The sequence below is a fragment of the Microtus ochrogaster genome, chromosome X, assembly GCF_000317375.1.
Source record: "Microtus ochrogaster isolate Prairie Vole_2 chromosome X, MicOch1.0, whole genome shotgun sequence".
NCBI classification, from domain to species: domain Eukaryota; kingdom Metazoa; phylum Chordata; class Mammalia; order Rodentia; family Cricetidae; genus Microtus; species Microtus ochrogaster.
Genome location: NC_022026.1, coordinates 8983683 through 8999618, shown reverse-complemented (window position 1 = coordinate 8999618; position 15936 = coordinate 8983683).

Sequence of the window (15936 nt, the reverse complement as noted above, 5' to 3'; positions counted from 1 at the left end):
GGCCCAACAGTCTGTGAGCACAAGGATGGTTAAATTTGAATAAATCCTTCTGTAGATTACCTTTGGTGAGCAGGTGTCCTGTTTCTCTCTTGTGAAAGGAAAAAGAAAAACTTCCAAGCAACAGTTGTATACGCTGGAGGTTGGAATGGATGGTGTTGGGGCACTGGGAAACTATTGAGCTGCCCTCAAGGTACTTTTCCTATTGTTCAAGTGCAAAGTTCTTGACTTCTTTTTAAAGGTGAAGATGTTTTAATAACTGCATATCTGCTATATTTTTTCTTTCACAACTGCTTGATTTGAAGGAAATGCAGAGGCTGGCCCCATCTTCATACACACCATATCATGTATCTTATTGATAAAGACCTCCAAGTTAACAGTAGTCATTGGGTTTTGTTTTAGCTCTATTGATAGTCACAGGGCATGACTAGAGCACTAAAGACTGAATAAAAATATGCTCTTGGAAAATAATCCAAATATGACATCCATTCCAACATTACACAAGTTGTGGTCAAATACCCTGAAAGGACACAGGAATGATGTGTCCCCTCTGTATGCTGTGAATACCATTGGTTAATAAAGAAACTATCTTGGCCTGTGATAGGGCAAAAGAAGAGAGCTAGGTGGGAAAACTAAACAGAATGCTGTGAGAAGGAAGGCAGAGTTTAGAGAAGCCATAGAGCCACCGCCAGAGACAGACACGCTGAAACTTTGTGATGCACAGATTAATGGAGACGTGTTAAATTAATATGTAAGAGTTAGCCAATAAGAAGCTAGAGTGAATGGGCAAAGCAGTGTTTTAAATAATATAGTTTCTGTGTGATTATTTTGGCTGGGAAACAAACAGCGTCATTACAACAGAACAATGGGAAAGAAGGCACTTATATGGGTACCATAGAGAGTTCTGCTCTCTTTGGGTTTCACAAGTCAAACAGGCCAGTTACAAAAGACATCCTAGTGGACACGCATTGAAACTTTCATAGACACACACAAACCTGATGGCTATAAAATGTATGATTTTAATGCATTATATAAATTCCCTAATTGAGTCTCCCTCTGAAAACTCTGAGACTGGCAGTTAACAGGTAATAGTAACTAGAGAACTCAAGGGAATCACAGTTCATCTGACTATTGGTAGATCACTAACTAATTGACTGTGAGTGAAGAAATGGGAAAAAAGAAATTGTAGAGAAAGGAAAAAACATCAGTGTGGTTAGAAATGACCATGTGTATATATACCAACATGGAGAATGAAATAGGTAGACCATTAAGAAACAGGCCTATACCTGAGAACAGGGAATTGGATGCCACACAAGCATTTGCTACTTAAAATGAAAGATTTTCTGATACCAAAATAGTTCTTAACTTTCCACTACTACCACTCCTTTCCAAACTGTCCTGGACATTGTCCTCCCATATCTACAGTTCTATCCAAATTAACCAATATAAAGCATTCATGAATATACTATTTTTACATCATTGTCACGTCTTCCTTCCCTGTACAGCTTCTTCCCACACCCTCCTGTGTTGAATTAATGATCTCTTCTACAATTAACTGTTGTTGAACTAAGAACCCTGCCCCCTGTTGACAGAGGTTTCTGTCCCACCCAGTCCCACAGTCATTCAGTCCCAAAGAAACACACAGATATCTACATTAATCATAAACTGTTTGGCCTATTATCTCAGGCTTCTTATTAAATCTTATATCTTAAATTAACCCATATTTCTTGTCTGTGTTAGCCACGTGACTTGGTACCTTTTTATCAGTGAGACATTCTCATCTTGCTTCTGTATCTGGGTGACAACTGCAGATTCAGCCTTTCCTCTTCCCAGAATTCTCTTATTCTGGTCTCCCTGACTATACTTTCTGCCTGGTTGCCCCATCTATACTTCCTGCCTGGCTACTGGCCAATCAGCATTCTATTAAATTAGTACAAGTGACAAATCTTTACAGGACACAAGACCATTGTCCCATAGCACCCCTCCTCTGTTTTTAGAGCTGAACTTGAGATTGGATAGCCATTCAGTGGGATTGCCCTTGGAGAGAACTGATTTTCCCAACCCCACCAGCCACTGACTGAATTTAACTCTTCATCTAGGTATGGAACCTCATGATCTTTTCTTACCTACCTTGGGATGTCAACAGGTATGACGGTCTGATGAATATTCTTATTTAGGAAGTATTAATGATGGAGTAACTATGTTCTCATCTTATTATATTGTTGAAATCTAATTTTAAGTGAAATGATATTGGGAAGTGGGGGTGGGTATCCAGAAGTAACTAGATAAGGCCAGAAGTTGCCTCACACTAAGACTCTGGGAATATCTGCTACATCTTCCATGTGAGAATATAGCAAGAAGACAGTTATTTGAACTGAAGTTATAATATGGTGATGTAGCTATTGTGTATCAAGTACATAGTTCTTCCCAGCATAGTAAGGAGATGGAGAAAAGAAGTTAGAGAAAAAAGATGAGGAGGAAGAATGTGAGGGAGAAAAAGGGGTGTAAGAGCCAATCTTGGTTGTTAACTTGACTACAAATAGGATCAACTAAAATCCAAGTTGTTGAGCACTCCAGTGATATATTTTCTTAATCAGATTATTTGAAATGGGAAGACCTACCCTAAATCTGAGCCACACATTCTGGTGGCAGCCTACACAAAAGAACATGAAAGAGGGAATCTTTGCTTTTGGTCTCCTTGTTCTGACTCACACAGGTAACTTCATCTATAAAACTTCTTCAGGATTCCAGTGTAGACAGTTTCTCATAGCTCTCCAGGACTCCTCCAGACTCCAGTGCCAAATTTGAACAAATTTGTTACACTCAGCCTTATAGACTGAATAATGACCATATTCTTGGCCTGAAATCATGAGATAGCCATTAGTGAAATGGGAGAAAAATACCTCTGATGATAACAAATTGGATGGATTTGGATAACCTTGTGCTAATTGAAATAAGCCAGAAAAGAAACATTTTGTGTGTTCTAAAGCATGTGTGGAACATAGAAAAAAGAAGATATGAAAAACAAAGATTGCTGGGGGATAACCCTTCTGTATGCTGTGAATATATTTTGCTCTCATTGGTTGATAATAAAAACTGCTTTGGCATATAGCAAAGCAGAATATAGCTAGGCAGTGTAAGAGACAGATAGGATGGAGGACACCAAGGAAACAAGGGCCTCTAAATCAACATATGCAAAGCTCATATGAACTCATGAAGACTGAAGCAACATGCACAAGGCCTATACTGGTGTGTATATTATGTGTGTGTTTATCATGGCTTCCGGTTTAGTGTTTCTATGGAACTTATTATTAGTATTAATATTATATGGGATTTGAGTGTATAAATGAGTTGGTCTCTAATTCTTGTGTCTTCTTTTGGGCTCTTTCTCTTCCTTTTTTGTTTAGTCCAATTCCAACGCATTAATTTTTATTTTGTCTTATATTGCATGTATTTTTTTTTTGGTTTTTCGAGACAGGGTTTCTCTGTGGCTTTGGAGCCTATCCTGGAACTAGCTCTGTAGACCAGGGTGGTCTCGAACTCACAGAGATCAGCCTGCCTCTGCCTCCCGAGTGCTGGGATTAAAGGCGTGCGCCACCACCGCCCGGCTTATTGCATGTATTGTATTGCATGGCATTGTATTGTATTAGCATCCCTTAGAAACATGTTGTTTTCTAATGAGATATAGAAAGGGAGTAGATCCAGATGGAAGGAGAGGTGGAGAAGACCTAGGAAGAATAGAGGGGAGAGAAACTGTAATCAGGATATATTATGTGAGAAAAAGTCTATTCTCAATAAAAGGGGGAAGAAGAGGGTACATTTTAAGTTTCCGGGGTTACTGGGGCCAGTAAATGGGAATATGCTAGTCAAAGCCTATAGCAGCTCTCTCACAGGAAGTGTGGATGAGATCTTCAAGTGCACTGCACTGTTGTCAGTGCAACCAGTAAAAGAATAAGGAACATCGCAGTGTCTACCACTAAAAGTCAGTTTCAGATGTCTTTGTCACAAAAAAATAAAATGTTTGAGATAATGGACATTTGGTCTTATTCTTCTATACAGTGCTGTATCTAAAAACTATACTGTTCCATTGTAATACATAAATGCATACTACAGCTTGCAAATATTCAATTGCAGTCAGACTTATATGGTTTCAAGCTGACAAGCCTCTGAATTAATGCAGCAGGGAAAGCGGTGCTAAGAGGCTGCAGATAGTGCCAAACTGCCCCCTTCCCCTCTCTTTTGCTGAAAGTCCCCTTAACAAGAAAAGGAAATGTGCATCCCTTCCTCCCTCACAGTGCCAACAAGTGACAGCCTTCATCTCCCCTCACACCCTGCATTCATTATCCTAAATAAACACGCAGACCGGGTAGTGCCTGCTGCTTTACCATGCAGCTGCAAGACACTGTGTCAACATTGCCACCACCCCAGAGAGTTCTCCATAAAGAGCTTTGGGAGTCATTCTTCTCCCTCTCTCCGGAAACTTCCCTTTCTGCTCTGATGCTGCAATAATGCAGAGCTGCTTCCCGAGGAAGAACAAAGACCATGATTGCAAGGAAGATTCAAGGAGCCTAATACTCATGAATCTTACCTCGGGTATTGATTGAATAAATAGCCCCAGGAGGGAGGGCTTCCTTGCCATCTGTGCTTTCTCAGAGGCGGCAGGCAATGATGGTGATTTTGGTATCGACCAGTTAAACCACTAGTTCCCACATCTTGCTTCACCTACAGTCTACCAGGGGCTTGGAAATGTTTGACTCCCACCCTTAGCCATTCTGATGGAAATGGCACAGGTCCACAGCAAGGATTAGGAATTTTAATTTTCCCTGTGTTTCTGTTATGCAAGTTTGGGGATTTTTACATAAATCCTCAGTTCTCTGTATATACTATTTCCTGAATTGTCTCTGCTTTGTTCTATATAGCCTTATTCAGTTTGTGTGTGCATATGTATGTGTTTGTGTGTGTGTGTTTCTGGTAGATGTGTAGCTTTCTTTGATTTACACTTAGCCTTACATCAATTTTCTATTCATTTGCATTTATTTTCATTATCACTCTTAGTTATCACCCCCCAACACAAACATAGCAAGATACATCTAGTTGAGCTAAATATCTATCCCTAGATATTTTTATAAGACAAACTTGCTTCCTTATGACCTGTGAAGACCAATTTTAATTTTTTCAGTGTTTTGCCCTTCATTGAGGATGTAGATTTTGTGAACCACCTCTTGAATAGGAACTCTGCAATGAAGCCCTCTCATTGAGAGTATTCTCAGAGTCTTTGGCTGTAGGAATACTCAAATATCCTCAGCCAAGCTCAGGCTGCTCCATTTCCTATTCCTTTATTTACCTTTGTCTTACTTTTGAACTACATCAGTGATGCTAGTGCAAAATAAGGCTATGAATGAGTTTATATGCTCATGCAGTTCAAGGACTTTGTACTGATTTCTATACAAATTTGGGAACTTGAGGAGAAAGTAATTTCAGAACTTATTACATTGGTATATCACTTCTTTCTAAATGAGAAAGCTAGGACCCAGGTAGATAAATGAGCTCAGGCATTAAGATACTAGGCAAAGTTTTGGAGGATTTAGGACTAGAAATCTTTCCAATATCGTTTTTGGTAATAAATACTAGCCACTGTTTCCTTGCAGTGCTCTGAGCTGCAGTACAGGAAACCACATAGGAATGTGGACATTATAACCATAGTTCTGACATCCCAATACTCCCCACAAAAACACAGCTAGACATATCCTTGAGCAAAATACCCATCCACAGACACATTTACTAAACACAATTGCTCCCTCATGACCTGTGAAGACCAATTTTAATTTTATTTTTAGTGTTATGTCCTTCCTTGAGGATGTAGATTTTCATTGACTGGCTATTGTTCTCTTTTCCCTGTTTCATCTACGTCTGTTTTAACCTGTATTTCTTTCCAACTGCTACCTTTGGGTACAGATTACTTTTATTTTTCTGTCTTCTAGCCATATAAAATTAGATTATTGATTTTGTGATATAGCCTCTTTTTTATGTACTTATTTCAAGTCACAGGCATAGCTGCTTTCATGTCTATGTTTTTGCCATGCTGTTTCCATTTTTATCTTTATGAAACCATTGTTTGATTTTACTCGTGAGTTCTTTGGAGCCACTGATTGCTTAAGGTGTTTGATGGCCATCTCCAGGTCATGCATGGAACATAAAGTCATAGCTGCACGGGCTGTTTGGAGGTGGAGTCTACGTGGAGGAAGTAAGTTACTGGGGCCTGGCTTGGAGAGTGATATCTTGTTCCTGGCCTGGGGCCTGCCTCGGAGAGTGATATCTTGTTCCTGGCCCCTTCTTTCTTAATTATTTCAGGTCTTCCATGGTGTTAGAAGATGTTTTTGAGTCATACCATTCTGTGAGGAAGTTTCTGCCTTCCTATGTGATTAGGTGCCTGGAGCCACCCAGCTGTGGACTAAAAATGCTCACTGTGTTATGCTGGTGGGGCTCAAAGGACTGGAATGATGATAGGAGTATAGAGGAATGCAGGCAGAAATGAGTGTGCTCAGGAGATTGCAGATCAGAAGGAAGACTCTATCACAAACTTGCTATTCATGCCACATTGTTGCCATTTACCTATCTACATTAGTCCATACATTGAGGCTTTTTAGGAGACTGAATTTAAACACAACCACTAATTAATACGGCAACTAACAGCTCACAGCAGCAGCTGGGCAGTAGTGGTGGCGCATGCCTTTAATCCCGACAGTTAGGGAGGCAGAGGCAGGTGGATCTCTGTGAGTTCAAGTCCAAGCTGGTCTACAGAGTGAGTTGCAGGACAGGCTCCAAAGCTAGAGAAAAACCCTGTCTGGGAAAAACCAAAAAAAAAAAAAAAAGTTCACAGCAGCATAGCCCTGAGGCTATGCCTTTGTAGCTGTGTGTAACAAAATTTGCAGTGAAATCGAGAGCAAAATACATAGTGGGCTCATTTAAAAAGCTTAGTTTGGCTAGAAAAGGAGCGTGTGTAAAGTTCAAAAGTCAAGGAAAGTGTCTCTTTGTATCTGGACAATAGGTATTAACTGGATACCAGTCATTGCAGATTCAAGGGTATAAAGATGTAATCTTCCTCGAAAGGTTTTGCTTTGAGAAGAACACTTCTGGTTGCTTTGCTGAAACAGGATCCCTAGGGAAATATAGTCCCACGTTTACCTAACCAGGTACATAGAAGCCCTTGAAACTATGGTCCAAGGGGTCTCAATGCTGGTTTTGAAGACGTGTGGAATACAATAGTTATGGAACCCTAGAAGCATACATACAGATTTTTTTTTTTTTTTAGAAAAAGGTCCTAGAAAGTCAATTATTGTGTGGCAGGCTGAGAGTCTCAGGAATCAGCCACCAAGAGAACAAGGTCTGAAGCTATGACATTCCATGAGATGATGCAATGTGTACTCCAGGGAGTTAGAGATACCAGCAATATACAAAGACTGCTAAGAAAATCTTTAAGCACTCAGCAGATGCAATTAAAGAAAGAGGTCAGAGGGATGAGGTTGTACCCTTCAGTGCTCATATCATATCACTATATACCCTGAATTTCATGTGCAGAGATCCAGGATTATGTGCCCTGGTGGCTTTTGATATTGCTTTGGTCTTATCTTTCTTTTGTGCTCCTGTCCCTTCCTCTTAGGTTGCATCTTTTATTCTGTGATCATGTCATCAGTTTATATTATAGGAAGGTTCTACAGCAGTAGGTTCCATACCTGATCAGGCATTCTTGAAGAAGGTAGAGATTCTCCTAGCCATCTTGGTCTCAATGGCAGCGCACACAGAATCTTTTTTTTTTTTTTTTAAAGTGTATCAATCCAGAGACTCTGTGTCTTTGGCAAGGACTTTGCCATTGAACTACATCCTGAGACAGATCAGGTTTCTGTATAAGAGCATGGGACAAGGTCTTACTCTGTAGGCCAGGCTTGCCTGACACATACTATTTAGCTCAGGGTGACCTCAAATCCTCAGTGATCCTCTATCTCCGGCTGAGTGCTGGGATTCTACGTTGTGACGCACCACACACTTTCAGATGTCTCATTTTCTAAAACATACTGCTAATCTGTCTTTTATTGGGTTTATTTTTAGCAAATTTGTGTTAAGTCAAATGTATATATTATTAATATGAAAAGACTTATTTCTGTCATTTGGTCATTTCTGACTGTTCTCATCACAATTGTTTTCCTTAAACATTCCAATTTTGCCTTTTGTGGTTATTCCCTTTTATGCCATTTGGATGCTTTCCCCATCGCTATTCTGTGCATATGCTAGCTTATTATTATTATATTTTGTTATCCTTGGAATTGCATCTAAGTAGGTGGTGGAGTGTCCAGGTCTGAGAGAGGTTTGACCTGGAGAACACATTGATAATACTTTGTGCCTAGATTATATTGAAGCTATGGGATGTGGTAGAGAAGAGCAGAAAGCACAGTGCTGACTCCTGAGAACATGAAAGCATAGCCTTCCTATTGATGGATGCTTTTATATTTACTCATTATAACTGCTATTTAGGTATTGCTATCGGTTCTCATTTCTAAAGGCTATAAGGTAAAAATAAAAAGAGTTTCTTATATTTTCTAAGTAATAAAACCAGTTAAATTTTGTTACTTTACTTTTTATATTTTTTTTTAGCCATGAGATTCTCTTTTAACCTCTCGTTGATTATATCAACTCATTACTTACTCATTAGTTTCAAAAGCATTAATTTTCTTTCCAACTTAAAATAATGACCTTCATTTTCCCACAGAGATCATCTATCTTTAGAAAAAGTAATAAATGTAACTTTATGTTTCTTGCTTCTCCAAATGGGGTACATAAGGCCAAATATTTTGTTGATGAACTCAAAGACATGCATATGAAGCACAAAACTGGTATATGCCAGCTACATGTCATATTGATCTTGGCTTTTACACTTGCCTTGACCAATTTTCTTTCAAAAGTGTATCTTTAATCACAGTGAGAGGGGAGTGGAGATGATTCTTACAGAGAAACAACTCTAAGTTCATATATTTTTTTTCTGAGAGAAGGTTGAGATTTTAACCTTTGTATCTGAATAATGGTGCGACCTGACCCTTAAAACAGCGCAGTTTGGGGGAGGCAGATGAGTTATGAATAATGGTACATGTCTGAAATGAAACATTTGAAATTATGTTAAATATAAGCTGATGGAATCTGGTTTACAATTTCCCTCTCCCCCTAATTGTCTAATTCTCGTTATTTCCCCTGCAGCCACTTTAACCCTTACTGTTCTAGCTGCTTGCCAACTGCAAAACAGTTCTCTCACCAATTCTTGATATCTGAGAATTAGAAAATATGGAGGTTTGTACTTTGAACTCTCCCTTGCATGGGGCAGAATTGAGCAGGTTGGAGCCATGTCCTACCAGTGTGTCACAAGCGTTTCTCAGCACACTTGTAAGACCTTGAACAGTGCGGATGACATGGGCTAAAATTCGGATAAGCTTGCATAGAAAATGCCGTTTTCTCAGACCGTTTTCTCTGCCCTCATTTCTACTTCTTCCTGACTTACTGAAGCTGGAAAAGAAACTCACCAAACTTCTGTAAATTTCATTTCCTAATTGCCTCACCATGGCAACCCTATTGTTGCCCAGACATACACTGCATATAGTTCTTTTTGAGAATCTAAGCACTTCTTAAAGGAGCCCATACAAGTTTTCTTTGGGATTTTTAAAGACTTTACCCATGCTATTTATTTTCAGGGTTAGAAGGAGGTCCAGACTTGGTCTCAGACTCCTGGTTTAGCACAGCAAGCAGACTAAAATACTCAAAGCTGTTCTTAGCATTGTTTCACTGGTAGTGTCTGAGGACTCTGTAAGCCTTTGTAAGTGTAAGGCAGTGTCTGCTGCACATGTATGCTCTTGCCATCCTATCCACTGGGCCTTCAGAAAACAGCTCTGCTTCCATTGTACCTTTGAGAGCTCTTGCTTTAGCTGATCATTTAGGTATCTCCAGAGTTTTCTATGCCTTCTCTTTAAACGTCATCAAAATATTGTGAAAAAAAAGGTTCAGATTGGGATTTTACCTAGCATTAAAACCCACAACCCATTTGCTTCTTTATCATACTGATAATTGACAGGCCACACACTGTCAACTGTGCCTGCCCATAAAACCAACCCCATTAAAAGGTACACAGTATTCACAGGGGAAGACCGCTGCCTTGAGCTTAGGCATAGCTGGAGGAAATTCTCATTGATGTTAAGGGACTGATTCGACATTGACTCTAAACCAAATTATGAGTCTGGTGCTGTGCTGTGTACATTCATAAACTAAACTCAATTTTCACAACCATCTTGTGAGGTAAATATTGATATCTTAATTCCATCAGCTCAGAGGAGTGAAATGATTTGCCAAAGACATTAGGAAAATGTCAGATGTGAAAATGAATCTTTCTATTACTGCTCTTGCCTAGGGTCTTATGGGAGTACCAAAGGTGTCCCTAGGAGTGTTTGGGTCAGATTCTCCTCTTTGAACTTGAAAAGAAATTCACTTCCCACTACTTGATGAGTGGCGAATAGTGTGCTCTACGGCCCCTGCGTGACTTCGGAAAGTGCAAGTACCATTCATTGTTGGGCAGGCCACTAGTCTGTCCCCTGGAGCAGTTCCAAGTTTCTGCTTGTATGTTCTCTAAATAACACTGGCATTAGCCCACACTGAAACCACCTCCTCAGGATTCTGAAGTGCTGTACAAACAGTTAGGAGAGAGCATTGTCTAAAGCCATAGAAAAGACTGGGATTTGTCTGGTGAACAAAAATTTTGCAATCATAACACCTTTTACTCCCACAGCTAGCAGAACTTTTTCTTTGTGAAGAAAGCCAACATTTCATTTTTGGAATAATGATGTTCTTTAAAGAGACAGCAATAGCAGTTTAGCTCTTGATTTCCTTTGCATTTAATGCCATCAGAGGAAAAGGGCAAGCTTTGAGACGCAGAGTCTTCAAAGCCCTGAATTTCCTGTTATTTAAATGGATACACGTGGGCTTTGTTGACAAGCTAACAGGCACAGCATTTCACAGTAAGGGGTATTTCGTCCCCAAGATTTTCTATAACCTTAGCGTTATAGAAAGTGTGGATTTTTAGATCCCACCATGGAGCTGTTGCTTCAGTGTCTCTTGAGTGGGAGGAGGCCTAGAGCTTAAGCACATGCATTTTTGATGTACTTCTGAAGAGTTTCAGATCCATTAGTCGGAAAAGAACTGCAGTGGAAGGACCACCTCCATGAAAAGATGAGTTAGAGTATTTTTGTTCTAATGGCATTTGGTTAAAATGAATCCAGCAATTACTTACATTCCGGGAGGGAGAGCCAAGCTAACTTGTCTGTACTGAATTTGTACATGAAAAAGAGATGGAAAATACTTGTGGATACAAAACTTATTCTTTTAAAGAGCTTGAAGGGAAAGTAGACATAGTCTGCGATACTCTAGAAATCATGTGTGTAAGTGTGTGAGGTGTTCACATTTTAATACTTTGTAGCTCAGACCTCAAATTTACAATCCTTTGGGTTTAGCCTCTGAGGCCTAGAATTACAGGGGGGGTCCAACTGCTATAGAACACGGTTCATTCATCATAATGACCATCTTCATCACAGCAGCTATGGCTACCTGCAAGAGACCCTTGAGGCTGTTGCTTGTTGACATTTGCCCAGAAAAATAAAGGAGGATGTGAGGGTAAGCATACCTTAGATCTAACTAAGTAAGCCATTCCCTGGAAGCAGGTCCCTGCAAGCTGTAGAGAATTCTGCCCAGTCCAAATTGCACATGACTCCATGGTCTAGAGACGCTAGACTCTATAGCGGGGAGGAGGTTAGCTGAAATGGGGCGCTCTGCCTATATGGCTTACTGTCATGGAAATCATCATTCATGCTGAAGTGAGACTTCATTGTGCAGCTGCTTTGTGGTCTCCCACACCCCATCAAGAAACTCCTCACTCATACTGTCTAAACAAGTCAGGCGAACTCATCAGTTCACTAATGGCTCATCCAGCCTTAGTAGATGTTTGTTTATGTCTCTCCAGAAGAAGGTCATGCAACACATCCCCATACCCCCTGGTAATGAGAAAGACATAACTGGTTGAGGCAGGCACAAATCCACAAAGAGTTTCTCAGAGAAATTTACCAGTGCAATAGTCATAAGGTTTTAATCTCTTCTGTTCTTGGGAAAGGGCATTTACATGTCTTATAATTTTGAATTTGAACTCATGTCTACTCAGGACTCAGTGAGATTGAAGGTTTTTGAAAAGATTTGTGTATGCTGAGGGTTGAAGGTGGATCACTGGTAAAAATTCATCCTCAGTGAGTTGGATTTTGTGTCTTTGACTTTTCAATGTTTGAGTTATTGCACACAAGGCAAAATTTGAAATAGTGCCAAGAATATATCTTTAAATTTGTGTTTTTTCAAAGTAACATACAGTTAGAGTTTAAAAAATTGACTTGTTGTATAAAACATGTGTGAAATCAGTAGTCATTCTGCCCTTTCTACCCCTGATTTCTACACCTATACTTATTTCATTATTTTCATATTTCTAAATGTATATAATTAATTTTGATTGGTTTAAACTTTGAAACATTATTTGCCTTTTAACATGCCAGATTTATCAAACTCTTCCTCTCCATGTGTACAAAACTCTTCCTGTTATTCCTGCAATATACAGCTGAATTAATATTTAGTGTTTCATGGTACAGGAATGCAAATATTGTAAACTATGTCATACATGACTCTATTTTCCTCTTTACAAGTACTCTTTTTATTTAAAATTAATATTTTTTTTCACTCTTCAGGGGCCCACTACCCAGCTTCCAAATAAATGCATGAGTACTTATTCTTACTTATGAATGTCTGGCCTTGGCTTGGCTTATTTCTAGCAAGTTTTTCTAACTTACTTTATTCTGCTTCTCTTTAATTACATTTTGCCTCTGAGTTTTTTACTTTTCTTTTTTTAAAATATATCCTTCTTTCTATATATCTGTGGCTGGCTGTGTGGCTGTGTGGCTAGCCCCTGATGTCCCCCTCTTCTCCTTTTCTCATTCCCTGTGTATCCCCTAGATTTTTCCTCCTATTTATTTTCTCTGTCTGTTATCCCCACACTATCTCTTCTGCCTAGCCATTGGCATTCAGTTCTTTATTAGACCAATCAGGTGTTTTAGGCATGCAAAATAACACATCTTTACAGAGTTAAGCAAATACAACATAAAAGACTGCAACACATCTTTGCATCCTTAAGCAAATATTCCACAGCATAAACAAATGTAACACATCTTAAACTATTATTCCACAATGGTTTTCATTTTCTGTTTACCTATTATTACTAGAGCAATAAGTTTTTGTATAGGAAGACCCCAAATCATTGATCAGTAAGTTGTTTATGACTCTCCTGTTGACCCGTCTCTATCTGGACTGTTTGTGCAGTCTGCTGAGCAACTGTCCTCTCTCCATTTCCCTTCACCATCATTAGACTTGACTTCTCAGTTTTGCTGGTTCTGGTTTGGGAACACTATGATATTGTATCTGTTGGATTATCTCCTTTTTTGGTTAGTCTTTGAGACTTTGCATGTCTGGAAGTGTCTTTAGTCTCTTGTCATATTTGACATAAAGTATGGAATTCTGGGTCTGAAAGCAGTTTGCCTTAGAATTTTGAAGGGATTGCTCCTCTTTTACTGTCTAGTATTACTGGAGAGAAGCTCTGTTATTTTCTTTCATAATTCTGTGCATTTTTTTCGTGCTCTTTCTCATTGAAAGTTGAAAATCTTTTCTATCCATTTAGGATGTTCTGAGGGTTCATGATTATGTGCCCTGCTCTGTGCATTGCATTAATCATTGCTCTGAGCTTTTAAACCGGCAATAACATGGCCCTTCAATGGAGGAAATTTTTGAGTTATTCAATTTCTTCTCTTTATTTTCTCCTCCTCTTGAAGTACTATCCATTGGCTGTCTAATACTTTAGTCTGACCTTATATTTCGCTATTTCTTTTTTACTGTTTATTTCTTTTTCTTTTTGCTTTAATTTATAGGAAAATTTTTTTTCAACTTTTCTCCCCATATGTGTAAGTAGATATTTATATGGACTTGAATATCTAATTTCTAAGACTCTCTCATTTTCTTTCCTTTTTTTTATTTTCTTAGCAGTGTTTTATTTAACAAAGGACAAATTTATTGTTGCTCACATTCCCAGAACTTTGAGGACATGGTCAGCTGTCTCCATTGTTATCAGCCTGTGGCGAGGTACAACATTGTGTCAGCAGTGTGGTATGGAGCATATCTGCTCACTTCATGGCGGCCAGGGAGAAAAACAGAGACAAGGATGTGTCAAGCTCCTTTCAAACGCACATCTCAAATGATCTCACTTCCTAATATCCCTATCACTTTCAAGAGTCCTTAGAACTTAGCCTTCAGCACAGGAGCCTTTGAGGGACATTCCAGATCCAAATTATAAGAGCAATGTATGATTATAGGATCACTCAACATTAACTGAGCGATAATTTTCTCAGTATTAAGGAGCAAAGTCAAGGATTCATGTACAATAAGCAAATAGTTTATCATTGAGCCACACCCCAGACCAAATAATATATACTAGCTATAGTATAGTATTTTGTTTTTAATTTCTTCCTTCCTTTCTTCTTTCCTTCCTTTCTATTCTTTTCTTTATTCTTTTTTCTGGTCCTGATGATTCAACATAGAACATTGTGCAGGCTAAGCTTATTGTGTACTATTGAGTTATGTTCCCAATCCAGGAGGCACTTCTGATGTAATGGAATGATTGATGTGTTCTTGCTTTCTGACAATTAATTACTAGAAAACTGGAAACAGCGCATGAGATAACTATTTTTGGACTTTGGAATACAAACAGCATGTCTCTGAGGGAAGGGAAATAACTCAGTGATCTCTGTTATCACCTCAGTGCTTGGAGGCACTTTCCACACCTGAACACAAAGAGGATACCCATTGGAGTTGGAGAGTCTGACATTGGAGTTTGGGGGAGTCCAAATTAGCTGAAGTTTTCACTGCAAGATGCTTTGAAATTGGTCATGGGTGGAATTTTTTTTTTTTACCTTGGCTATCAGTAAATACCACAAATTAAGGTTGTTTTTGATGTTTGTATCTATGCCCTAAATAACCTTTTGGAGGATGCCAAAATATTCTTTATCCATAAAATGTTGTTCAACAATTTTTTTTCATTGCTAGTGATTGAACCCAGGGCCCTATACATGTTAGATTAGAACTCTACCTCGGAGCTAAATCCACAGACTATACATTGGCAATATTGCTATAATAGTTCATTGGCAGAGCCAGTTTTTAAGGCAAATTGTAATGGAATAAGTAGATAACCACATGAAGAACAATGAAAATGACTATTACTTTGCATCATATACTAAACTTACTTAAAATGACTATAAGAGTAAACAAAACTACGGATTTTTAAACGGAATCCACATGGGAAAAAAGGGGGGACCAAGGAGATAGACCACTGAGTAAAATTCTGGCCTTGAAAGTATGAAGACCTACTTGGAAACGTCAGGTGAATGGGGTGGGAAGATGGCTTAGCTGCTAAACCATACTAGGTGAAGACTCTTGGTACCAACCTTGGTGACCTGAGGGACCCACATGAAAGGAGGAGAGAACCAACTCTTGTCTGTTTCCTCCACAGGTGCACTGTAGTACACACACACTAAATAAATAAATAAATAAATAAATAAATAAATAAATACAATAAAATAATTTAAAATGATAATGTGGAGAATGATCAAAGAAGACACGTAACAAAAGGAAGGAAGGAAGAAGGAAGGCCAGGGGAAGGAAGAAAGGGAAGAAGGAAGCATGCTGAGTGTAGTAATGTGCTCTAGCCATTCCAGAATGTGATGGAGGTGGGTCTTGTATTTATCTGTTGCTTTCATTGGTTAACTAATAAAGAAA